We start from the raw sequence: 27,987 nt of genomic DNA on the forward strand, positions 1-27,987 counted from the left end.
AGTTTACCTGATAGCTGTGTTTATCTCTGGAGTGGCTGCTGTTGTAGAACAGATTTGGAGGGAAAAAACTTTTGTAAGTGCTCTTTTGACTCGCCCTTTCAAAAGGAGAATGATTGCTGAGTGTGGTGCCTTTGTCTTGAAAAATACATTGTGAAAGACTTGTATAAGCATGGGCTACCCGCTCCGAAACACTTTATCTGGCAGAGCGAGCTAAGTGAGGACCACAATCAAACCTGTGACCCCTCATACAGAGAAAACTGAATGTTTAAATGCAATCCGACAGCTGTGATGCTGTGTAAAAAACGTTCCTCGTAAAGACAAAGTTTATCCCGAGTGTCAATCAAGAATGAGAAGCAAGGTCACTGTGGCTGTCGAGCATCTCCTGAAATGATTTTCGTGGCTGCGCTGATCCTTTAAAGGATTTAAATTCTGCCAAACAAGCTTTTAGACTTCAATAAGATTTCAATTTAGAAAGGATTGATAACAAAGAGGAAATTTTGAAGGCACGTGGAAGGTTGAAGAGGTTTAGAGGTTTCTAAACGAGTAATTAAAGGGCAGAACAGGTTGAGTGCATGTCTGTCTGCAGGGCACACCACGCTCTCTCAGTGATGGGAGACAGAAAGCATGATGAGTGATTTGTGTTATACAGTGTCCAGATTGTTGAACAAATGAGCATGAGTGCATTGTAATTTAAGAACGCAATGCAAACTTTCAGTAAATGCGTTCTGAACGGCTAATGAACAGAATTGCAGGATGACACAGTGCTCTCTCGCTCAGTGTTGTGAGTCAGGAGCAGCAGACGAGAGAGAGACAGCGCTGTAGAGGGCTGACTTCAGCTGTGGATATGAGTGAAAGGCTTCTCCTGTGCACTACTTGTTGACTCAGAGCTTCACCAGGAGCGCAGAGAGGATCAGCGGGGATGCCAATAATGTGTCGTGATCACCAGCCGTCCTTCTCAGCCTCACTAGTGCATTTATGAACGAGGAATACCTTTGTAAACTGCCTACATATTCAAGACGTTCGGTATTTTTTTATTAAAGCTGCAGTGTGACACCAAGGCGTGGGAGTGAGAAGTCCTCGTTTGCAGGTGAGTTATTATTTATACATGATCCTTTTGTCTTGATTTATTTACTTGGGTTTTATTTTTATAGGGACAGTACAGATAAGAACACAGATCCATTGCGAGTCACATTTCTTTTTAATGGCTCGAGATGCCATTTGGGCATTCATTTAAATTAAGGATGAGGGCTTTGATGGTTTGGTGCAGAACAGTCGGCTAGCCACACACTCAGAAGTTACACTTGTGCTCACAACTTTATTAGTACATGATTGCTCTGGTAAAATCAACTTTAATGCATATCACTTAAATTGATTGTGTTTATAAAAAATACAAAATAAAAAAACACCAATGAGTGATGGTTTGACGTGTTATTGTACTGGTCTTAATGGAAACTATAATGAAGCCTGTGGGTCTCTACTGGTAATTAATCACTTTCTGTTGGTGGCTTGTTAAAATCAATAAATCGTAATGGAACATGTACTCTGCAAAACCAGTTTTATTAACCCTCTGGAGTCTAAGGGTATTTTTGGGGCCTGGAGAAGTTTTGTCATGCCCTGACATTTGTGCTTTTTTCAGTTTCTTATAAATATCTAAATGGGTAAAGTCTAATCTCACTGTAATCAGCACAAACTGGGCTGTAATAATATGTGAAATTATTGTACGTACATGATTGTGTTTTTGAGAAAAAAAATGTTATGCATGGTTAGTGAAAAACTAAAAATGTTAAAACGCTTGAATAAGGCAAAAAAACACATAAAGAACAATGGTTCCCGGGATTTTTGAGAACTGGAGCTTGTAGCCTAGAATTTTTCTTTCTAAATTATGTGAAAATCATCTTGTTTACTCACTCAAAACAATATATTGATTTAAATTTTCTAAGACACTTTTTGTTGGTAAAAGTCATGCGAGTAGGCGTCAACTATCATGAATATCATTGTGATTTACACCTGAGAAGACAAAGGCCCGCATAATGAGTCGCATAATGAGCCGCATAATGAGCCGCATAATGAGCTGCATAATGAGCCGCATAATGAGCTGCATAATGAGCCGCATAATGAGCCGCATAATGAGCTGCATAATGAGCCGCATAATGAGCCGCATAATGAGCCGCATAATGAGCCGCATAATGAGCCGCATAATGAGCCGCATAATGAGCCTCTCAGTCAACTGTGCCACTGTAGGGAGGAGTTACAAGAAAGAATGTGAAGACAAAATAAATCTATATAATTTTATGTTTGTAGTTTATTTAGAATATATTTAATTATCCCACAACATAATTTAATATTCACTTGGGGGAGCAGTTAAACAGTTTATTAGGAACAATCAAAGCCGACTTTCAAACTAATTTTTTGCATCATTACAATCCTCACAGAATCCTTCAGAAATCCTTTTAACAATATTATTTTCTACAAAAAAACATTTATTGTTATTATTATTATCATTATTATTAATGTTGAAAAGAGCTGAGAATATTTTTTCAGGTTTTTTAGGGGAGATAAATTAAAAGAACACCATTTTTTGTTACATTTGTTACAGTTACATTTATTTGTTACATTTATATTATTTACATCAAGCTTTTGAATGGTATAGTATTGTATATTGTTATTGAAACTTCATAATGTTTCACTTGATTATACATTTAGTCAGGAATTATAGTTTGGAAAAAGTCTAACTAGTAAAATGTTTACACGTTATGTGAAAACTAGTACAAGTATATAAATAAATAAAAAGAGACTTACTCATGTTTATGATCTCTGCTGAATAAAGTGCTTCATTCTTTTTTTTCTGAGGAAATACATTTCTCAAATCCTCAACCACATCACACCTTTTTGGGGTGAATTATGTCTTATTCCTCTCATCGCGAAGCAAACAGTAAAATAAAAACTTGAAGAACAGTCTGGCTGCTTTTTCTTCTGTTATGGGCGTATTCAAGCCACGCGCTTCAGTTTGAATCTGAATAGCGCGTTCGGCGCGGGGGCGTGGTCACATTAGATATTATCAGTGTTGGGAAGGTTACTTTGGAAATGTAATAGGTTACAGATTACAAGTTACCCTGTTTAAAATGTAATAGTAGTGTAACTTTTTCAATTACTTTATTAAAGTAATGTAACTAATTACTTTTGAGTACTTTTTGATTACTTTTCTAAATGTGTGAAAATTAAAGAATAATAAATAAAGGCATATACATCAACTTAAATACAGTTATCTAATAAGCATGTGACGTATTCTGTGTAATAAACTCCTGAAACATTGGTGTTTTTTTAAACTGCTGTCTCTTTGTATATGATGATAGTTTTCTCAAAATAAGTAAAATGCACATGAAGTGACACAGAGCAGTTCTAGAAATTATGTTTATGTGCTCGTGTACTCCTATATTGAGGCAGCAGAGGTTGAAAACACTGCGAGCTTCAGTAGGCCTATGTGTAGTAAATGAAACCATGTCTTTGCCATTAATTTACAGGAGGGGCGGACTGGGAAAAAAAATCAGACTGGAAAATTCAAACTCATACCTCCATCTCTCCATCTCTCTCATGACTTTAATACTCAAGATTGAACAAAACTATACTTTACAATACAATACTCTACAATACTACAATATCTTTATAGAAAAATCCTAATACTGTACACGATGTTTTTCCCTTACAAAAAAATTACCATGCTTTTATTAGCCTATATAAAAGTAAAATAACCTTGTTTTGTTTTTTTGCAAATGGATTTGTATTTATTTTTAAATAAATACATTTGTAAAATAATTTTACATTTTTGGTTATCACATTTAAACAATAGTAACCATTTTCTCTGGATTTATAGTTAAATATTAAAATGTTAATTCTCGTAAGGGTTGTGTTGTTGTCTGTCGTAGCTCCCCCTAAACCTATGAATTTTTTTTTTTTTTTCAGCTAATTTCCTACTGTAACCTTACAACAGATAATAATGATGTCCTTTATATAGTATTTTGAGTGATGACTGATGAGCAACGTGCTGCTGCTTGATTAAATAAATAAAAAAACAAAGACAAAAAAGCATCTTTACAGATGAAACTGACCTGAAACCCTGAACAGTAGTTCTGCTTCTCTGCTCCAGCTGTCCACTCTATTCTCTCTCTCTCTGACACTCTCTCTCTCTCTCTCTCTCTCTCTCTCTCTCTCTCTCTCTCTCTCTCTTTCTCTCTCTTTCTCTCTCTTTCTCTCTCTCTCTCTCCCTCTCTCTCTCGCATTGATTACTCTGAGTCTGATCCAAACCGTTTGGCGGAGACGCGGAGAGCGCGCGAGTCATGACTAACACTTCATGACTTATTAGAGATTTAATTATCAAATGGCGCATTCGCAAATGATCGCTTTATTACATTCGGCAGGCAATTATACAATAATGATATTAAATAGTGGGGCAAAATCGGCCTCTAGGCCACAGGGAATTGTCCCGGTTCTCCCGGTGTCCAGTCCGCGCCTGATTTCCACAGACACGCAGAATGTGCAAGTCATATATTGCACCTACTTTTGATTTAGTCATCCAAAATGTGGCATATTCCGTCCGCGTTAGGCATTCCGTTTTTATGACTGGATTCTACGAACCAGACTGTATTTCCGCATCCCGGAAATTATTAGGGCGGCATGTGTCAGAATAGTCAGTGCAATTTGGGTGCAATTTAATTACTCCTTTTTTCGTAGTAACTGTAACTAATTACAGTTACAATAATTTTGTAATTAAATTACGTAACGCCGTTACATGTAACTAGTTAGGCTACTCCCCAACACTGGATATAATGAAGGGAGATGTGAAAAACAGACATCGCGTTGTTTTCATATGGATTACTTTATCACAGAATATCTGTTTTCGGCGGCACTTGTTTAGTTTAAAAGTAGACATGTCAAGCTTTCTATAGATATCTCTCTCATGTCTCTTTGTTGAGTATTCACAGAGTTACAGTTCATTTTAATGACGTGTTTGTAAATGAAGATCAGCGCAGACAAAGGCTGCAGACAGCACACCTTGTTTGTTATCTTTATTTTATAAGTGCACAAAGTTTTGTTGTTATTATGTCTGTATCCAAAAAAAGTAGACCCTTTACAGATTCGATTGATGTATTGCTCCTATCTGTACGATTAAAACTGAAAGTGTAATTTAAGTTCTTTTCAGGGTAATCAGGAGAAAATGACTCATAACGCGTATTCGCGTTAATCGACTCCAGAGGGTTTCATTCATGGTTTCATTGGTTAAAAGTTGATGGTTTGTAATGGCATGAATTTTCTGTGATGGTTCTATAGTTTTTTTTTTCAGAAGGGTATTTTGAGCGTAGCAATATTACTATGAACAATACGTCCTGAATATCTAACTTACATGCATAACTACTTTTTACATTTACATACAGTAATAGGCATTTGCCAGACACTTCCATTGCATGTGAAATCACGTTATCAGTTCTTGCGTGTATCAGTATAGACCCAGTATTAAAGAGCACATGAACACTAGAAATATCAGTCGAAGTGATAACTGCTGTCTCTTTAGCAGTGCAAACGCTGCTGTCATTAGTGCATCTAGGTTTGAATTCCCTGTTATGAAAGCTTCCTCTGATGTCTGATTTAGTAGCCCTGCAATATTTGCATATTTACATATTTAATGAAATAGCTGTTCCACATGAGATATTTCAACATCATCTTTCAAAATATCCTGCTCCTGTCTCTTGCTACAGCAGCTTGGATATAAGATTTGGAAAACGTTTTTATTATTATCTGCTCCAATACGTATAAAGATTACAGGTAGGCAAGTGGGTTCATAATGCACAATTTTTGCATGAAATGCAGCGTGAAGTGTGTGGGGGGGGGGCAATGCAATCACACATGAATCACAAACTGCTGTCACATATATTTTAGTGGAAGCTCTTTATCCGTTGCAGTTTTGGGGATATTTTTGTGTTAGAGTTCCAAACCATAAAGCATGTGAGTCCTATGAAATATGTGATTTAGTTATTAGAGCCACTGACATGACATAAAGCCCTCATACCATCATAATTAGTGTTTGCATGGGTTGCTCTAAGATATAAAGTGGCGTTTGGGTGAAGTCTGCACTTTGTACAATGAAAAGAATGAAAGCCTCTACGTTATTTGCTTTCTTTTGAATATAAACTCAGAAACACTTCTTGCAACTCTTTAACAACAGGTGAGCTCCATCAATGAAATGTTGAGTGAAGCTGTCACAACCTGAGATTATTTGATAATAATTTAGATCCAGTTTGTGTTCAGAGGTGGAAAGTAACGAATTACATTTACTCGCGTTACTGTAATTGAGTAGCTTTTTTGTGTACTTCTACTTTTTTAAGTATTTTTTTTAATCTGTAATTTTACTTTTACTTAAGTATAATTTGTTTGAAGTATTGTACTTCGCTACATTTTAAAACACATTAATTACTGAGTAAAAAAAAAAAATCGCTCCCTGGAAGCTATGTCAGTAAATAATGAGCAGGAGGGCAAACTGGCGCTAAAATCACAAGAAAGATGCAGACGGACAAAACAGGCGTTAGTGGTGCAGACACCGCTGAAAACGAAACCCCGTAATATTCTGAAGTTGAACTCAAGGAAATGAAGTGAACCCCTGGCCATATGTATGCTCTATTATGCTGTGTATGCTGTGCTTGCCTAGGGAGACCAAACTAGCAGCTTATAAAATCTCGACAGGACATCAACCCCACGTAAGCATATAGAGGTGAGCTAAATAATTGCGTCATTGCATTGGTGGTTAAAATGATGCTTTGACATTTTAGCAAGAGGTTTTGCACAAATTAGCCAAAAAGACTGGTGCGGAGTGTGCGATATATATTGTCTGCGATAATATCATAATTGTTGTTTTAATGATGTACGCGCGCATTTAGAGTGTTCTTTCACTGTGTGATTCAGTCTGTTGAAATGCATTTAGAATGAAATCAATCAAAATCATTTAGAATCAAAATCACACAAAGAATACTGTCTTTTCCTCTAAAAATCATAATCACACACACACACACACACACACACACACACACACACACACACACACACATATATATATATATATATATATATATATATATATAGATCAGTGGGGATTTCTTTAAGACTGCAAGGGAAGCTCAGCTTCCCCTCTAATGTAAAAAAAGAAACCCAACGGTCAAATATGTACTATTGTGTATTATGTATTGTGTTAATCAGCTACATGTCGGCTGACTCGATTTTCTTCTCATACATTCCCGTAGCGTCACAGTGCATTTCCCTGTTGAAGCCGAGCGTCCATTGACTTCAATGGGGCTGCTTTGAACAGTTTTTTTCAGTGCTCCGAAGCTAGACGGTCATTGGATAAATGCTGCGATTATGTCCCGCCCACGGACGCTCAGCGTCTCTGGAGGTGAATGAAGACTGGGCTTCCGCGTGATGATTGGAGGATCTGTCGATCTCCTTTTGACTGACAGCGATCTGCACCATAAGAAGTCGGTGAAGCTGTTTCACACTCAGTCCCATGATCGCGGATTTCTCAAGTGTATTCGAAAGACAAACTGCGGCAATATTTCTTGATATTTGTAAAATGCAGAACCACCACAAAATTAAATTGGTAACTAAGACAGATTGAAAATGTGCGCGCGCACACACACACACACACACACTATAGCCATCTAGTGATTTATTACAATTTTTAAACTGAATTTCCCCAAAAATGGGCAAAAATCTTACATTAAACCTTATAAAATTATCCATGGTATCCCCATGTATGAAAGTTAGAAATCTGGGTCTTTTATGAAGTGAATTTTACCTGAAAGGCTTTTTTCTTTTTTTGTAAAAAAAAAAAAGCCTATTTAAATAAATATTTATTTATTTATAGAAATGTAAAAGATTTAAATCCTCCAAAAACTGTACAAAGTTTAGTAAAAACATAAATGAACAGAGTAAAATTATATTTGTAAAAAATTTAAATATTTTACTATTACAAAATGAAATGTTATTGTCTGGGGTCAAAAAGACCCCGAGTGTCACTACAAATGAAGACCATCAGAGGGTTATAATGTAGGCCGAAAATGAGCTTCCCCTCTTTGAAAGACCAGCAGCCGCCACTGATGTATATATATATATATATATATATATATATATATTTTTTTTTTTTTACAACAGGACAGTAAACTAAGAGACTTGCGTTTTAGACACCATATTGCCATTGTTTTTGCTCTATTTCTACAACAAAAATTTATTCCAAACACAGCCACCAAAGCAAAATTTTGCATCTCTGAGCAACATGACAGTGTTTCGTTTCTGAATGAATCAACCGTTTAAATGATTTGGTTCAATCGCAATGACTCACTTATTAACAGTGACTTGCTGACACATACTGGCCATTTTAATTTCACATTTAAAGTATCTTTTTATTTTTTTATTTTTTTATAATTAAGTTTTTACAATTTCAAATGAGTATTCAACATTTTATGTCTGGCATATCAAAACATTATTCATGCATTTGTAACTGCAGGTTAAATGCATTCTTCTCCTGCACTAAACAGTGTAATACATCTAAATGCCACATCCGATGAAGCTTTTGCATTTCCTCTGTATTGAAAAGATGAGTTTGTTGATACTGATTTGCCAGATAACAGCCCAAATGTTTTATTATTCTAAATAACTGATTCCTTTAATTAAAAACAACTAGTTTGAGACTAATAGACCTATTCCAGGGGTGTCAAACTCAGTTCCTGGAGGGCCATAGCCCTAAACCTGCTCCAGCACACATATCATGTAGTTTTCAAATAAACCTAAATGATTAGATTAGCTGGATCAGGTGTGTTTAATTAGGGTTAAATCTAAACTGTGCAGGACTGTGGCCCTCCAGGAACTGAGTTTGACACCCTTGGTCTGTCCCATTTTTGACTCCCTCCCACTGGTTAAAATGTAACTAAGTAATTTTTACTCTGAGTAAATTTTAAATGAGCTACTTTTTACTTTTACTTGAGTGGATTTTTTAGACTGGTACTTTTACTTGTACTTAAGTAAAATTTCATTAATGTAATGGTACTTTTACTTGAGTAGAATATTTTTGTACTCTTTCCACCTCTGTTTGTGTTTTGAGTGAGGTGCTTCCGGATGTGCTTGAGTTTTGCTTTGGTGAATTGATTCTGAAGGAGGGAGCAGATGAACTCATGGAAAAGAAATTTATATTGCAATTGATATCGCAGTCAGAATCTTCCAGACTAATCAAAAGATGAGAGAGCTGCAAAGAGATGGTGATACTTGAGCAGAGTGGCCTTGGAGTTGGTGTCTGAAATGAAAAACAACATCAATAACTAAACCAAAAGTCTTAACTGTCTCTGATTACTTCGATAAGTGTGGCATTAACATGTGATGCAGACCTTGCCCTTTATAATATGGCCATCTGGCGTTCTGCATAATGTCTGAAACGAAACGCTAGAAAAATAAAGCGGAAACAGCTTTTTAAGAGACACTATGAGTGTGAATCTGGCATTGACTCCTTGGACAAATCTAGTGAGTTTCACATAATTAGAGCAGAAACCACACTTATGGAAAATGCTGAATGATTTACATACTCTTATCTTCACCAAGGCTGCGTTTGTTTGATCAGAAATACAGTAAAAAGAGTAATACTTCTGAAATACTAATGAAATATGGATACCAACTGTTTTTAATGTCATATATTTTATGCAAAGCTGAATTTTCAGCAGCCGACGATTCCAGTGTCACGTGATTTTTCAGAAATCATTCTTACAAGCTGACTTGCTCTTATTATTAATGTTGAAAACAAATGCCTAATATTTTCTGGAAATTGTGGCACACCAGCATTTAAAAGGTTAGTAAGACTTTAACCTAACCTAACCCTTAAAGAAGAAAAGTAAAAATAATAATAATGCTACTGTAAATCAGACACATGAAATGGATGACAACAAGAGAGTTTCATTTGAAATAATTGCGGTCCGTTCAACTTGGACTGAACTTCTTTTTTTTTTTTTAATGATTCCACAAAACATCAGGCAGTGAATTACAGTGTATATTAAAATATATTGAAAAGAATACAGATGAATGAAATCAGCCTTTGTAAGCATAAATGACTTCTTTCGTAATATTCTATAATATATTTCATAATATACATACATACATATAGACGAAATATGGTAACTTGCCTTGCTCTGACAACACTGAACTTTTTCATTAAAATCATAATCTTTCCCTGAAGGCATGCTGTCTGTTAGTTCTCACAACAGCAAAAAATGATGAAATTGGATTTTTAGGTTGCACTACTAGACACACACACTTGTGAGAAACCCTTTCATCAAATATGTTCTGTGTCCTAAGAGAGCAGTGAAGAGCAACAGCTAATGAAATTGCATGAGAAGGGCAAAAGAAGCAGCAGCTAAATAAACAACAGCAACAAAAAAATGATGCCTACATCTCCCCAAGCACTACTTAATTCATTTACATTTGGCCCTTATCCCTGTTCCTACAAATCAGTGCAAAAATCACTGTAGAATAAAATAACCAGTTTGATTCTACGGTGCAAAAAGAAAATGGTCATAAAACTTTAAGAATATTTTAAGTGGACCCCTGGGAAAGTAAAATATATCAAATGACTACTTTTTCATAATGTGGGTTCATAAGTTTTCCCAAATAGTTAAATTCTCTCTAGAGATAGAAACCACAGAATCACTTGAGCTATCGACTCATTGCACCTTCATTTTCAAGTTCGATCCAAAACATGAATCTTTTCAAAACTTGCTAAGTGAGACTTTATATACAGTGTCCTTGTTACTCGTTACATGCACGTACTATAACAAAAATCAATTATGCATAATTGCATACGACTAATTCTAAACTAAACCCTCATCCTAACCCTAACCATACATGCAGTTAATGTACATGAAAAAGCAGAACAACAGATACCAATTTTGTTATACTGCCAGACATCACAAAGTATTATTTCTGTGATAGCTCTGAAAAGATATTCTATTATATTCTATTATAAAACAACTACATTGCTGTGCAAAAAAATAATAATAACTTTAAATGTAGAATTTTAAAATTGCAGTGTGCGTCCAAACAGTTACAGTTTTTCTCGATTGTTTACACACATTTTCTGAAAGCATGCCTCATATTCTCAAAACTCTACACACAAATCCAAAAACACACACACAATGGGCAAAACCCCTCAATGCTCCTGCAAAATTAAACTTTACATTCAAAACAATGTTATTTCTTCTCAAAATGTTATTTTGTTTTCAAATGACACACACAAACCATCATATGAATAGACATTTATAAGAACCATTTGAACACTGATGTGCTCAGTGTAAAACACTATGATGAATGGAAAACACTTATTCTCCATTCATCATAATCAGTGTTACACTTACTACAGACAGTACATACATAAGTGTTTTGTAAAATATTTGAGAATATTGTTTTGACAGAACACACAAATACACGGTAACGAATATATTTAATTTTTCCCACAAAAACAATGTACACAGTGTACATCCCAACCAACACAAAGTAGGACATACAGTGGTCTACATACAAAACAACAGAAGAATTTACTGTATACAGTTACAGTAATACTGTAAAAAAAAAACACTATGCTGCTTCCTCTCTTCTGTTGCGGTCTGGCCACAGCACCTCATCCACATCACGAGCAATGTTTTCCCTGGCCAAGCAGCGGGGGAAATATCGCCTAGCATGGCGATTCCAGCCATGAAAAGCATCAGCTGCTATATCTCCACATGCGTCCTCCATAGCTTGGAGAAGAGGTATACGCGTTTGAGGATTTCGGTCATACACTTTCCATCTCCAGGCAGAAAAAAATTCCTCAATAGGATTGAGGAATGGAGAATATGGAGGGAGATAAACAACTAAAAAGCGTGGGTGGGCAGTGAACCAGTTACGAACCAGAGCAGCCCTGTGGAAACTTACGTTGTCCCAAATGACAACGTACCTGAGCTGCTCTGGGCCATCTCCCTGATCTGGTGGAATGAGTGTGTTGTGTAGGGTGTCCAGGAATGTGATCAGATGGGCGGTGTTGTAGGGGCCAAGGGTAGCATGGTGATGGATGACGCCGTGATGGGTAATCGCTGCACACATTGTGATGTTCCCTCCGCGCTGGCCAGGGACTTCAACAATGGCACGCTGGCCGATTATATTCCTTCCCCTCTTTCGTCTTTTTGTGAGGTTGAACCCAACCTCATCAATGAAGATGAACTGGTGCTCCACTGCAGCCACCTCTAGCTCAAGGACTCTCTGAAACACACATGACAATATCAGAAATAGACATGGAGTGGTCACTATTGTGAAGCTCAATCATTATGATTACAATATTGAAATATGTATAATTTACAGTAATGTATACAGTGTTGAGAGTATGCATCAATTGTGGGACTCACTTGCACATAGTTATGTCGCAATTCTTTGGCTCTTTCTGAATTGCGTTCAAATGGCACCCTGTAGACCTGCTTCATCCTGAGATGATTTCTGCGCAAGACACGGTCCAGTGTTGATAAGCTTACCCTATCAATATTTTGAAATATGTCATTTTTTTCTATTATCTTTCTTTGTATTTGTCGTAATGTTATGGCATTGTTTTCTAGGACCATGTTAATGATTTGAGTTTCCTGTTCAGGAGACAGAACACGTTCCCGACCGCCTTGTGTTGGTAATCTTTCAGTTCTGCCAAACAAATACATAGTAAAATAGTGTAAATACAAAGTAGGTATACATTTCCTATATACATGAAGCATACTTTACAGCATTTTTACAGTCCAACAGAACAGTCCACAGGCAATAATGTACTACTGTACTCATTGAATACTGTATTTATATGTAGTACTGCAATTTTCTAGTGAAAGTAGATTTCTTACCTATTCTCATTTCGGAAAGTCCGGATGATGGATGCCACAGTGTACCTGCTCAAATTTGGCTGTACTCTTTGCCCAGCCTCCCTCATTGTTAGACCATGGTTGACCACATGATCAACTAAAGTGGCTCGGATCTCATCAGAGATTACGTTCCTTGGCCTTCCTCGTCCTCGTCCTCGTCCCCGTCCTCCTCCTCCTCCTCCTCCTCCTCCTCCTCCTCCTCCTACTCTCACTCCTCTGGCTCTGCCTCTGTTTCCAATGTTGGCATCCATTGTTCCATTGAAGAGCTCACCTGTTGCCCTTTTATGCTAAAGCTCTGATTGCTAATTGTAAAACTGTGTGACGGGTGTTTGCCCATGTGATGAGTCAGTGTGCATATCTGAATGGCAGTGTGTTCCTTGTGAAAACAAGAAATTTTCTGCATGAAAATTGTGCCTAAAGCAGAGAATTGTGTGTAGTGTTTTGAAAAAAGTGTGTTTTAGAACTGCAGTTTGAGTGTAAAGCAGGAATTGTGCTTGTAGTTTAGCAGAATTGGCTCAGGGGGTTGGTGAATGAGTTACATGTTGTGATCATTGTGTCTCAAGTACCAGAAAATGTGTGTAAACAATCGAGAAAAACTGTAAGCAAAAAAATTAAAAATAAAAAACTTTAAATTTTGATGCCAGACATCTCTAGCTTCTACCAGCAGGGATAAGAGGGCTTACTAACCAAGCCTTGTAGTCCAGAAGACTTGAAACTCCTCAGGGAGTGTGGATGTTGGCCAAGAGTAATTATACTGACTTTCCACAAAAGACCAGGCAAATGACATGCAGCTAATGTTGAAGTTGTCAGTGTTTGATTTGGGTGCATTCAAGCGATGAAGAGCTTCTAAATTAGCAGAGATTATTGGTGTTAATGTCTGCATTGTATGTATCATTGTATCACCAAGACTCGTGCTCATACATTTTCATAATCAACTAAACAAAAAACATCTCAGCCCTGTCATTAAAATTCTGCACTGGTATCTGCATTGGTAGTAACCAAAATTATATGTTAGGCATTTTAAATTGGATGAGGCAATTTTTCCTAATAATGATAATTTGTCACACACACACACACACACACACACACAGACACACACTTACACACACACACACACACACACACTCACACACACACACACACACACAATCACACACACACACACACACAGACACACACTTACACACACACACACACACACACACAATCACACACACACACACACACACACTCACACTCTCTCTCACAAACACACACACACACACACACACACACACACACACTCACAGACTCACAAACTCACACACAAACACTCACACACAAACTCACACACTCACAGACACACACTCACACACATGCACACTCACACCTTATCTGGCGATGACACAATCCATATGGCCTTTCATTATTCTCACCTCCATAATTTCAAGCCTCCTCCTGAAATTGTAAAAAGAAAGATTAATATATTTCTTAGCTATCACTTCAGCTTATTCTGAGAATGAAATTGGTCATAGAACAGCTTTAAAGACTTCTGGAGGCACCTGAAATCTATTACCCTCCTTTCGACGTGCAAGTATTTTGAACTGTATTCCTGGTGCGCCTCTGGCTTAAAATTTGTCTATATTTATTTCATAGAATATCTACTGAAAGTTGCGTCTGCTAACTGCAGAGTCAAGGTAATGGGACTGAGGTGATGAACAGTACTCAGAGGATTTGATCTTGTGCGCTAAATATTCTCTTTAGTTTTCCAAAGCGTATACTTTAAAATAATCCAATGTTCACAAAATTCATACACAGAAATGAATGATACAGTAATGCTTACTGAAGACAACAAACCAAGTCAACCAACGAACGAGAACTGAGAGCTAAACAAAGTGTGTACTGTCTAATTGCTTTAATAGCTGAAATGCAACACATAAAATGTAGTGTTTTACAGTTTTTTTCGATTGCTAAACGACAGTTGGAGTCACATGTGCAAAACTCTAACTACAGTCTGCAGTTCATGTGACCAAACTCTAGTTCGTTTTTCATTGCTTGAACACAGTTTTCAAAACTCTACACACTTATCCCACGACTTTAACCACAACCTGCACAACACTGTGGATTTACAGCACTTTGTTCAAATGCTAACACACTGCTGTCAAAACTGTGAAGCACACATTCAAAACAGAAGAGATTTCAAACACTGCTGATTGTAATTTCAGGATTAGCCCTAAAATTATTTGTTCAAATTACAGTTTGTTTTAGTTTCTACTTTTTTTCCTCATTACTGTAATTCTGTAAATTACTACAGACTATTGAAGCAATCTGCTAATTTTCATTTACCTTAAAGAATTGTTGTGTTCTAAAAATGTAAATAAATCATGTTAAAGACTGTCACTCTTTTCTTTGAAGAAAATATTACTTTGTATGAAGTCACAGAAATTGTTCAAACTGAAAAGATGAAAAGTGAGTATTTTCTGTATTGGTGTTTGATGCTAGTGTTTCTCCTCTCGGTGTGTTCTGAGTGACGGTGTGTGTTATCTCAGTGAGGGTTGTGCGTGGTGTTTCTCCTCTCGGTGTGTTATGAGTGACGGTGTGTGTTATCTCAGTGAGGGTCGTGTGTGGTGTTTCTCCTCTCGGTGTGTTCTGAGTGACGGTGTGTGTTATCTCAGTGAGGGGTGTGTGTGGTGTTTCTCCTCTCGGTGTGTTCCGAGTGACGGTGTGTGTTATCTCAGAGAGGGTCGTGTGTAGTGTCTCTCCTCTTGGTGTGTTCTGAGTGACGGTGTGTGTTATCTCAGCGAGGGTTGTGTGTGGTGTTTGTCCTCTCGGTGTGTTCTGAGTGACGGTGTGTGTTATCTCAGCGAGGGTTGTGTGTGGTGTTTCTCCTCTCGGTGTGTTCCGAGTGACGGTGTGTGTTATCTCAGTGAGGGGTGTGTGTGGTGTTTCTCCTCTCGGTGTGTTCTGAGTGACGGTGTGTGTTATCTCAGCGAGGGTTGTGTGTAGTGTTTCTCCTCTCGGTGTGTTCTGAGTGACGGTGTGTTATCTCAGCGAGGGTTGTGTGTGGTGTTTCTCCTCTCGGTGTGTTCTGAGTGATGGTGTGTGTTATCTCGGCGAGGGTTGTGTGTAGTGTTTCTCCTCTCGGTGTGTTCTGAGTGACGGTGTGTTATCTCAGTGAGGGGTGTGTGTGGTGTTTCTCCTCTCGGTGTGTTCTGAGTGACGGTGTGTGTTATCTCAGTGAGGGTTGTGTGTGGTGTTTGTCCTCTCTGTGTGTTCCGAGTGACGGTGTGTGTTATCTCAGAGAGGGTCGTGTGTGGTGTTTTTTCCTCTCGGTGTGTTCTGAGTGACGGTGTGTGTTATCTCGGTGAGAGGTGTGTGTGGTGTTTCTCCTCTCGGTGTGTTCTGAGTGACGGTGTGTGTTATCTCAGTGAGGGTCGTGTGTGGTGTTTCTCCTCTCGGTGTGTTCTGAGTGACGGTGTGTGTTATCTCAGTGAGGGTTGTGTGTGGTGTTTCTCCTCTCGGTGTGTTCTGAGTGACGGTGTGTGTTATCTCAACGAGGGTTGTGTGTGGTGTTTGTCCTCTCTGTGTGTTCCGAGTGACGGTGTGTGTTATCTCAGAGAGGGTCGTGTGTGGTGTTTCTCCTCTCGGTGTGTTCTGAGTGACGGTGTGTGTTATCTCGGTGAGGGGTGTGTGTGGTGTTTCTCCTCTCGGTGTGTTCTGAGTGACGGTGTGTGTTATCTCGGTGAGGGTTGTGTGTGGTGTTTCTCCTCTCGGTGTGTTCTGAGTGACGGTGTGTGTTATCTCAGTGAGGGTTGTGTGTGGTGTTTCTCCTCTCTGTGTGTTCCGAGTGAGTGACGGTGTGTTATCTCAGTGAGGGTTGTGTGTGGTGTTTCTCCTCTCGGTGTGTTCCGAGTGAGTGACGGTGTGTGTTATCTCGGTGAGGGTTGTGTGTGGTGTTTCTCCTCTCGGTGTGTTCTGAGTGACGGTGTGTGTTATCTCAGTGAGGGTTGTGTGTGGTGTTTCTCCTCTCGGTGTGTTCCGAGTGAGTGACGGTGTGTTATCTCAGTGAGGGTTGTGTGTGGTGTTTCTCCTCTCGGTGTGTTCCGAGTGAGTGACGGTGTGTGTTATCTCGGTGAGGGTTGTGTGTGGTGTTTCTCCTCTCGGTGTGTTCTGAGTGACGGTGTGTGTTATCTCAGCGAGGGTTGTGTGTGGTGTTTCTCCTCTCGGTGTGTTCTGAGTGACGGTGTGTTATCTCAGTGAGGGGTGTGTTCTGAGTGACGGTGTGTGTTATCTCGGCGAGGGTTGTGTGTGGTGTTTCTCCTCTCGGTGTGTTCTGAGTGACGGTGTGTGTTATCTCAGTGAGGGTTGTGTGTGGTGTTTCTCCTCTCGGTGTGTTCTGACTGATGGTGTGTGTTATCTCGGCGAGGGTTGTGTGTGGTGTTTCTCCTCTCGGTGTGTTCTGAGTGATGGTGTGTGTTATCTCGGTGAGGGGTGTGTGTGGTGTTTCTCCTCTAGGTGTGTTCTGAGTGACGGTGTGTGTTATCTCAGCGAGGGTTGTGTGTGGTGTTTGTCCTCTCTGTGTGTTCCGAGTGACGGTGTGTGTTATCTCGGTGAGGGGTGTGTGGTGTTTCTCCTCTCGGTGTGTTCCGAGTGACGGTGTGTGTTATCTCAGCGAGGGTTGTGTGTGGTGTTTCTCCTCTCGGTGTGTTCTGAGTGACGGTGTGTGTTATCTCAGCGAGGGTTGTGTGTAGTGTTTCTCCTCTCTGTGTGTTCCGAGTGACGGTGTGTGTTATCTCGGTGAGGGGTGTGTATGGTGTTTCTCCTCTCGGTGTGTTCCGAGTGACGGTGTGTGTTATCTCGGTGAGGGGTGTGTGTGGTGTTTCTCCTCTCTGTGTGTTCTGAGTGACAGTGTGTGTTATCTCAGCGAGGGTTGTGTGGTGTTTCTCCTCTCGGTGTGTTCTGAGTGACGGTGTGTGTTATCTCAGTGAGGGTCGTGTGTGGTGTTTCTCCTCTCGGTGTGTTCTGAGTGACGGTGTGTGTTATCTCGGTGAGGGGTGTGTGTGGTGTTTCTCCTCTCGGTGTGTTCTGAGTGACGGTGTGTGTTATCTCAGCGAGGGTTGTGTGTGGTGTTTGTCCTCTCTGTGTGTTCCGAGTGACGGTGTGTGTTATCTCGGTGAGGGGTGTGTGTGGTGTTTCTCCTCTCGGTGTGTTCCGAGTGATGGTGTGTGTTATCTCGGTGAGGGGTGTGTGGTGTTTCTCCTCTCGGTGTGTTCCGAGTGACGGTGTGTGTTATCTCACTGAGGGTCGTGTGTGGTGTTTCTCCTCTCGGTGTGTTCTGAGTGACGGTGTGTGTTATCTCGGTGAGGGGTGTGTGTGGTGTTTCTCCTCTCGGTGTGTTCCGAGTGACGGTGTGTGTTATCTCGGTGAGGGGTGTGTGTGGTGTTTCTCCTCTCGGTGTGTTCCGAGTGACGGTGTGTGTTATCTCAGCGAGGGTTGTGTGTGGTGTTTGTCCTCTCGGTGTGTTCTGAGTGACGGTGTGTGTTATCTCAACGAGGGTTGTGTGTGGTGTTTGTCCTCTCTGTGTGTTCCGAGTGACGGTGTGTGTTATCTCAGAGAGGGTCGTGTGTGGTGTTTCTCCTCTCGGTGTGTTCTGAGTGACGGTGTGTGTTATCTCGGTGAGGGGTGTGTGTGGTGTTTCTCCTCTCGGTGTGTTCTGAGTGACGGTGTGTGTTATCTCGGTGAGGGTTGTGTGTGGTGTTTCTCCTCTCGGTGTGTTCTGAGTGACGGTGTGTGTTATCTCAGTGAGGGTTGTGTGTGGTGTTTCTCCTCTCTGTGTGTTCCGAGTGAGTGACGGTGTGTTATCTCAGTGAGGGTTGTGTGTGGTGTTTCTCCTCTCGGTGTGTTCCGAGTGAGTGACGGTGTGTGTTATCTCGGTGAGGGTTGTGTGTGGTGTTTCTCCTCTCGGTGTGTTCTGAGTGACGGTGTGTGTTATCTCAGTGAGGGTTGTGTGTGGTGTTTCTCCTCTCGGTGTGTTCCGAGTGAGTGACGGTGTGTTATCTCAGTGAGGGTTGTGTGTGGTGTTTCTCCTCTCGGTGTGTTCCGAGTGAGTGACGGTGTGTGTTATCTCGGTGAGGGTTGTGTGTGGTGTTTCTCCTCTCGGTGTGTTCTGAGTGACGGTGTGTGTTATCTCAGCGAGGGTTGTGTGTGGTGTTTCTCCTCTCGGTGTGTTCTGAGTGACGGTGTGTTATCTCAGTGAGGGGTGTGTTCTGAGTGACGGTGTGTGTTATCTCGGCGAGGGTTGTGTGTGGTGTTTCTCCTCTCGGTGTGTTCTGAGTGACGGTGTGTGTTATCTCAGTGAGGGTTGTGTGTGGTGTTTCTCCTCTCGGTGTGTTCTGACTGATGGTGTGTGTTATCTCGGCGAGGGTTGTGTGTGGTGTTTCTCCTCTCGGTGTGTTCTGAGTGATGGTGTGTGTTATCTCGGTGAGGGGTGTGTGTGGTGTTTCTCCTCTAGGTGTGTTCTGAGTGACGGTGTGTGTTATCTCAGCGAGGGTTGTGTGTGGTGTTTGTCCTCTCTGTGTGTTCCGAGTGACGGTGTGTGTTATCTCGGTGAGGGGTGTGTGGTGTTTCTCCTCTCGGTGTGTTCCGAGTGACGGTGTGTGTTATCTCAGCGAGGGTTGTGTGTGGTGTTTCTCCTCTCGGTGTGTTCTGAGTGACGGTGTGTGTTATCTCAGCGAGGGTTGTGTGTAGTGTTTCTCCTCTCTGTGTGTTCCGAGTGACGGTGTGTGTTATCTCGGTGAGGGGTGTGTATGGTGTTTCTCCTCTCGGTGTGTTCCGAGTGACGGTGTGTGTTATCTCGGTGAGGGGTGTGTGTGGTGTTTCTCCTCTCTGTGTGTTCTGAGTGACAGTGTGTGTTATCTCAGCGAGGGTTGTGTGGTGTTTCTCCTCTCGGTGTGTTCTGAGTGACGGTGTGTGTTATCTCAGTGAGGGTCGTGTGTGGTGTTTCTCCTCTCGGTGTGTTCTGAGTGACGGTGTGTGTTATCTCGGTGAGGGGTGTGTGTGGTGTTTCTCCTCTCGGTGTGTTCTGAGTGACGGTGTGTGTTATCTCAGCGAGGGTTGTGTGTGGTGTTTGTCCTCTCTGTGTGTTCCGAGTGACGGTGTGTGTTATCTCGGTGAGGGGTGTGTGTGGTGTTTCTCCTCTCGGTGTGTTCCGAGTGATGGTGTGTGTTATCTCGGTGAGGGGTGTGTGGTGTTTCTCCTCTCGGTGTGTTCCGAGTGACGGTGTGTGTTATCTCACTGAGGGTCGTGTGTGGTGTTTCTCCTCTCGGTGTGTTCTGAGTGACGGTGTGTGTTATCTCGGTGAGGGGTGTGTGTGGTGTTTCTCCTCTCGGTGTGTTCCGAGTGACGGTGTGTGTTATCTCGGTGAGGGGTGTGTGTGGTGTTTCTCCTCTCGGTGTGTTCCGAGTGACGGTGTGTGTTATCTCGGTGAGGGGTGTGTGTGGTGTTTCTCCTCTCGGTGTGTTCCGAGTGACGGTGTGTGTTATCTCGGTGAGGGGTGTGTGTGGTGTTTCTCCTCTCGGTGTGTTCCGAGTGACGGTGTGTGTTATCTCGGTGAGGGGTGTGTGTGGTGTTTCTCCTCTCGGTGTGTTCTGAGTGACGGTGTGTGTTATCTCAGTGAGGTGTGTGTGTGGTGTTTCTCCTCTCGGTGTGTTCCGAGTGACGGTGTGTGTTATCTCGGTGAGGGGTGTGTGTGGTGTTTTTCCTCTCGGTGTGTTCCGAGTGACGGTGTGTGTTATCTCGGTGAGGGGTGTGTGTGGTGTTTCTCCTCTCGGTGTGTTCCGAGTGACGGTGTGTGTTATCTCGGTGAGGGGTGTGTGTGGTGTTTCTCCTCTCGGTGTGTTCCGAGTGACGGTGTGTGTTATCTCGGTGAGGGGTGTGTGTGGTGTTTCTCCTCTCGGTGTGTTCCGAGTGACGGTGTGTGTTATCTCGGTGAGGGTTGTGTGTGGTGTTTCTCCTCTCGGTGTGTTCCGAGTGACGGTGTTTGTTATCTCAGTGAGGGGTGTGTGTGGTGTTTCTCCTCTCGGTGTGTTCCGAGTGACGGTGTGTGTTATCTCAGTGAGGGGTGTGTGTGGTGTTTCTCCTCTCGGTGTGTTCCGAGTGACGGTGTGTGTTATCTCAGAGAGGGTTGTGTGTGGTGTTTCTCCTCTCGGTGTGTTCTGAGTGACGGTGTGTGTTATCTCAGCGAGGGTTGTGTGTGGTGTTTCTCCTCTCGGTGTGTTCTGAGTGACGGTGTGTTATCTCAGTGAGGGTTGTGTGTGGTGTTTCTCCTCTCGGTGTGTTCTGAGTGACGGTGTGTGTTATCTCAGCGAGGGTTGTGTGTGGTGTTTCTCCTCTCGGTGTGTTCTGAGTGACGGTGTGTGTTATCTCAGCGAGGGTTGTGTGTAGTGTTTCTCCTCTCGGTGTGTTCTGAGTGACGGTGTGTTATCTCAGCGAGGGTTGTGTGTGGTGTTTCTCCTCTCGGTGTGTTCTGAGTGATGGTGTGTGTTATCTCAGCGAGGGTTGTGTGTGGTGTTTGTCCTCTCTGTGTGTTCCGAGTGACGGTGTGTGTTATCTCGGTGAGGGTTGTGTGTAGTGTTTCTCCTCTCGGTGTGTTCTGAGTGACGGTGTGTGTTATCTCGGTGAGGGTTGTGTGTAGTGTTTCTCCTCTCGGTGTGTTCTGAGTGACGGTGTGTTATCTCAGCGAGGGTTGTGTGTGGTGTTTCTCCTCTCGGTGTGTTCTGAGTGATGGTGTGTGTTATCTCAGCGAGGGCCTTGTGTAGTGTTTCTCCTCTCGGTGTGTTCTGAGTGACGGTGTGTGTTATCTCAGCGAGGGTTGTGTGTGGTGTTTCTCCTCTCGGTGTGTTCTGAGTGACGGTGTGTGGTGTTTCTCCTCTCGGTGTGTTCTGAGTGACGGTGTGTGTTATCTCAGTGAGGGTTGTGTGTAGTGTTTCTCCTCTCTGTGTGTTCTGAGTGACGGTGTGTGTTATCTCAGCGAGGGTTGTGTGTAGTGTTTCTCCTCTCGGTGTGTTCTGAATGACGGTGTGTTGTCTCAGCGAGGGGTGTGTGTAGTGTTTCTCCTCTCGGTGTGTTCTGAGTGATGGTGTGTGTTATCTCAGTGAGGGTTGTGTGTAGTGTTTCTCCTCTCGGTGTGTTCTGAGTGACGGTGTGTGTTATCTCGGTGAGGGTTGTGTGTAGTGTTTCTCCTCTCGGTGTGTTCTGAGTGACAGTGTGTGTTATCTCAGTGAGGGTTGTGTGTGGTGTTTCTCCTCTCGGTGTGTTCTGAGTGACGGTGTGTGTTATCTCAGCGAGGGTTGTGTGTAGTGTTTCTCCTCTCGGTGTGTTCTGAGTGACAGTGTGTGTTATCTCAGTGAGGGTTGTGTGTGGTGTTTCTCCTCTCGGTGTGTTCTGAGTGACGGTGTGTGTTATCTCAGCGAGGGTTGTGTGTAGTGTTTCTCCTCTCGGTGTGTTCTGAGTGACGGTGTGTGTTATCTCAGTGAGGGTCGTGTGTGGTGTTTCTCCTCTCGGTGTGTTCTGAGTGACGGTGTGTGTTTTCTCAGTGAGGGTTGTGTGTGGTGTTTCTCCTCTCGGTGTGTTCCGAGTGACGGTGTGTGTTATCTCAGTGAGGGTTGTGTGTGTAGTGTTTGGCTGCACTGAGTCTGTTTTGAGCCGTGTGTTAAGAGTTGTGTTGCTTGGAATGAGTTTTGCAGGTGATGTGAACTGTTGAGCTCAGGTGACTGTTGCTAGTGCAGACTGTAGTTAGAGTTTTGCACATGTAGCTCAAGTTGTGCTCACTGTCGTTTAGTAATCGAAAAATACTGTATTAACAAATATATGAAAATAGCGTTTTATGTTTTCTTTGGGTATTGACTTTTTAAATAACCTCAAGTAAATGTATCTTGATTTAAGGATATTCAAATATTTAAAAGGGAATACAAAATGAAAATACTGAAGAAGATATATTAATTTTTACAGTGCATGCCACATTGAATGGCACTTAGGCCTTCATTTGAAGAAGAGTGAATTAAGACTTTTTAGACCTTAATTCTTGGCAATATAGTTGACTTGATTGACTATTGGATGAGAGTTGAAATAAACTGACTTTAACAGAAAAATTTACAATTTTGAATTGAATTTTTTTTGCATTATTGACACTGTTTTCCTGTTTATTACTGAAAAGCTGCTTTTACACAGTCTGGAGGGTAAAAAGAAAGGTAAAGGTGACTTGACCCACAGAAACCCTGTATTTAAACATCCAAAAAAAGGAGAGACTTTTATGCAGTAGATGACAGTAGATATTATATTAAATTACCACCATACAAACATTTGTCCCTAGAAAAGAACTCACCTTCTGGTTGCCAATTTTGTGATTTAATTGCAACAAGGTGATCAAACAAAGTACTTTCAAAATCCAGAGAATGAATTCACTTTTCAGAAGAAACAACACTTTCTTTTCCTATGAATGTGTGAGTAATTTGTGTTGTGAAAATGGCTCTGTCCAGAGGTGATGAGAGGTGGCTTGGGTCAACCCATGAATCCAGTTTTTATTCTGTTGTATTATTAGTATTCCTTTGAACAGAGGTTGAGTAGTGTGTGATGGTTGTGGAGCAATTTTGTTCAAAGTCAAAGGCCCCAAAAATGAACATTTACTCTCATGCTGTTCTGAAGGTTCTTCCTTCTTTGGAACAAGATGTTTTAAAAAATATTCTGGTCACTTTGCCATGGAATTGCAGTGAATTGTCGACTAGAGCTTTCAAGTAAAAAAAAAAAAAACATTTAAAAAAAAACATAAAAGTTGAAAGAGGTCAAACAGATTTCAAAACGGTTTGAAATGTGCACACTTAAAATATGAAACGACAACTAGCTTTAATGTTGATTTAAAAAGCCTTTGATTAAGGCTCCAGCCAATTAAAGTTGGATTAAGTAATATTATTTTTTCAAGTATGTTACAATGGATGTGCACATTAAGATTGCTATGAGTGTCTTGTGCTTACTCTCTAAATGCAATATACAGTCATAAACAAGGAACACATGAAGCCTTGTTTGTCCAGAATTAAACTCTGATCTCAAATGTCTCTGTGCAAATCATATATTTAATAAACTCCGGCCTAGCTAAGAAAAAAGAAAAGCTTTTAGCCTCCATTTGGCTAGTTGAAAATAAGATCAAAAGAAGAAGCTGAACATTAATCATAAAGACAAACCTATTAGTGAAGTTAGAAAAGCAAGATATTTTCTACTATAAGAACACATTGCTGCAGCAACATATAAACTTCTACATCTTTGCGGAGTCACTTTCACAAACTTTTATATTTTCCCTTTAAATTCTATTCCCATTCAATGGGATCACGGTTTGACTTGAACAGGCAGAATGTATACCAAAACATAAATGCTATATGCATCTGATTTTGCTTGCATGTAAACCTGTTGTTGGCGACTGCCATAACCAAATTATAAATCCACATAATAAATCCACTTTAAGTCTGACTCAGTGTCAATTCACAATATCATAACAGGAAATGCATCATAACATCTGTATAGTTGGCATAAAGGTGGTCCCCTGACAAATAAAAGATGAAAATATCCTCTTGTGCATTGGCATGTCTCATGTTGCTCTATGTGTAACTTTTCTAAGACAGCTTTTGCAAAAGGTTTCACTTAGATCTCAAAGGCACTGGGGGAGCCATGAAAAAAATAGTGGTAAATCTCTAGCAACAAATATAGAGTCCAGTCCTGCAGGCTTTCTTCTCAAAGAGCCCTGCAGACAGCTCTATCAGAAGTCGAAATCATGAAGTGACATTTTATACAGCAGTCCTAATGCCCTCTGCTAATATAAGAGGTTCAATCTTTCAGAACACTGAGTCCCCAAAGCCTGACGTGATGCATCTTGCTGTGCATTCTTTGACAAAGCTGGATATTTTTTGAGTGCAGCTTTACTAATGCTGGGCATTGTGCTGTTTATTATATTCTGGGTGGTTTTCAACAACAGCAAGACCGAAGCATTTCCTATGAATCAGAAAGTGAAATGGAAGACAGACTGCATGACAATTCACTGCTCGGGAAGATGATTGATCAAATGGACTGAAGATTGCAATCAATCTGTGCTCAGGACTTGTCGGTAAGGAAAAGAACAAAGAGTGTGCTTCACAATAATATTTGTAAAGCCAGTTCTGGCCTTTCCAGTGAACTTTTGTGCAATTAAGTGAACTTACGATACAGTTCCACTCAATTTGTGCAAAATAGGGACCATTAGCTACAATAGAAAAGTGTTGAAGAATGTGAAGATGAGTAACGTAATACACTGAATAACATAAAATCAACAGCCAGATATGGAGAAGTAATACTATAAATAAGTGTGTTGTAGCTGATATTTAATTTGCTTCTGAAAATACATTTTATTCTGTCTTTTCTGTTCCTTGGTGATGGCAGCGTTAGACGTATACCTCTCCTGACTTATAAATGCATCATAACACAGCCTGATTGTCTGGAAAATCTCACTTCATGCTGATTATATTATGTAAATTGACTACTGATGTGAAAATACCAATATGAGAAGAGTAACAGTGGTAACAGTTTCAAGTTAAATATGTCTTGATGAGTTAGTTTCTTACAAACAGGCCACATTTGTTACTTTTAAACCGTCTCGTATTGCAACATTGTGTCACTTTGAAAGTCTATTACTGACCGTTAAACTTCTCATTAAACAATTTTTACTTACTGATTGGTTATTTTATCATTTGGTGCAACATATAAGTTGATGAAAATAATCGGAGGACGTAAAAAAAAAAAATCACACAATACTCAAAGAAACAGATTCACATCATCTGTTATTTTCTGCTATAATGAAATTAATGACTGCCAGCCTCTCAATCTCAATGTGGATGACGACAATTATTCTTTCGTTTCCTCTGCATTTGCATTTCTGATTACACTTGAAGAGAGATTAAAATGAATCGTGTGATTGAAATAATGAATGTGGTTTGAAACAGAATTAATTGTTCATTGAAAGAATGAGGCGTGGAATTACTGTCATGCTTATGCATATAAAAAAAAACACTAGCTAATATCTACAGTATGCATCACACTTTATTATTATTCTTTTTTCCCTCCAGCTGTCAGTGAGGCTTTTAGACTTGAGTCACTCATAACACTCCTCACATTTAATAAAGGTCACAGAAGAAAAAAAACAATCAAAGCTCTTCGGACAAGGGGCAAGACGGAGAGAGTCAAATCTTAATGGAATCTGAATTGCAGCATCTCTTAAATGAGACAGATCAATTCAATTAAGCTATTAAAAAACTTTTTGATTAATACAGCATATTCAGTGAATGCTGAGAAGGCTTTTAGTGAATGTGTTCCAAGGTTGGATAGAATACTGAAGCTTTAAACTGAAAAAAATGAGTCATTTACAGCCACCTTGCAGACAGTGTATCCTGAATCACACAGACAAGCCTTCGGCTCTAGCTGAGACAGAGATTGATACAGAACACTGAAGGTATTTACTTTCTGACTTCCCAGCATGTCGCCCACGATTGTTTTATGACATGCTGCAAATTCAGCAGCTTTGCACAGTAGGACGCAACTCCAGCTCCAACATGCTGTTCTCAGGACATTAATGGCTGGAGAAATTCAGACCTTGTGGGTGCTATCTTATCTGTTTTAATCACAGCTCAAGAGTTTATAGTTACGAGAACATACAGTACAAATCTTAACAGTGTGCTCATGAAGTGTGCGCTATATTCAAGGTAATGTTTAATTGTTTTGATCTATGCCCCAAGCGATTTATCTCTTCCATTGAAACATCAGTTTAAAAGCATTGGAAAGCCAAGAAAGATCTCTCCAGTCAACGTTCCCTCACAATGCCGTTCATTGTGTTACATATATTACTGTCTGTATTTATCTCTTCAGTACCTGAAAAAAAAGAGGATGGCAGACCTGCACAAGCACAAAGAAAAACATATTTTTCTCCATCATAATTCAAACACAAAACTATTTCACTTCAATTAATTCTGTAGGCGTTCGTATTTTAGTTTGGCATTATATGATATTCCTTCTAAACCACCATTCTATGACTTTAGCTATCCAACTATAATTAAATTATTTCAGCGCAAACCAGTCAATGCACCGACTCCATCCCAATCTCCCAATAGGTGTGCTAAAATATTACAAATATAAATCATCTATAGAATGTTCAGTATTCCACTACTGAAAGCAATGACGTCGTTATCATTTGCTTACTGGATTGTAATTTATCATCTTTTTTGATCATGAATCTAATCAAGATTATAACCACAATAAAAATTTATACTTACACTGCAGTTTTTCCCCCACTAGCATTTTTAAGCATAAATTATTACAATTTATGTAAGATTTAAGCATTAAAACAATTTGCCAAGCTATGAATAATACACTTTTATAAACAATTATATTTATTCCATGGCCCTGAATGAATGAATTAAAATGATTATATTATTATATGTATATTTAAAGATGATTAATAATATATATTAATTGAAATATTTGATCTTTATATATATATATATATTTTTTTTTTATATATATATATATATATATATATATATATAAAAGCATATCAATATTTAACAAAAATTAAACTTTCCTCACCGTAAAAGCATCTACATATCATGGATGGAAAAGTATAGCAAGTAAACTAAGTGTGGGTATTTTTATTAAATACATAATTATGTAAATTTATTTGTAGTAGACTTAGCATGAAGTAAATGTATTAAAAATACACTTTGTATTTAAAATGTGTGTGTGTGTGTGTGTGTGTGTGTGTGTGTGTGTGTGTGTGTCTATAGTGCAAAATGTTTTTTTTTCTGCCTTGTATTTTTTTAAAAGAAGAAAAAAAATGTCCGTACAATACGTTTTCACAAATAGAAAGGATTGTTTTAAACTCACTATGCATAAAACCACAAAAAATAAATACAAAATGAAAAATGAGCATTGAACAGTCTCCTAGACACGCATCAGACGCATCTGTAGAAAGTGACTGCACATTCCCATTAGC

At 40.1% G+C, this 27,987-nt stretch overlaps 1 protein-coding gene across 1 annotated transcript in view; it reads left to right on the top strand.

Moving 5' to 3' along the window:
* The first annotated feature begins 868 nt into the window (after nucleotides 1–868).
* The window catches only part of LOC132140478 (neuropeptide FF receptor 1-like), a 33,555-nt gene continuing 6,436 nt past the window's right edge, over nucleotides 869–27,987 (top strand). Inside the window, exon 1 of the mRNA XM_059549259.1 lies at nucleotides 869–1,087. The gene's annotated coding sequence lies outside the window, so the exon portion shown is untranslated. The remainder of the gene's footprint in view (nucleotides 1,088–27,987) is intronic.

Source organism: Carassius carassius, chromosome 5 (assembly GCF_963082965.1).
Source record: "Carassius carassius chromosome 5, fCarCar2.1, whole genome shotgun sequence".
NCBI classification, from domain to species: Eukaryota; Metazoa; Chordata; class Actinopteri; order Cypriniformes; family Cyprinidae; genus Carassius; species Carassius carassius.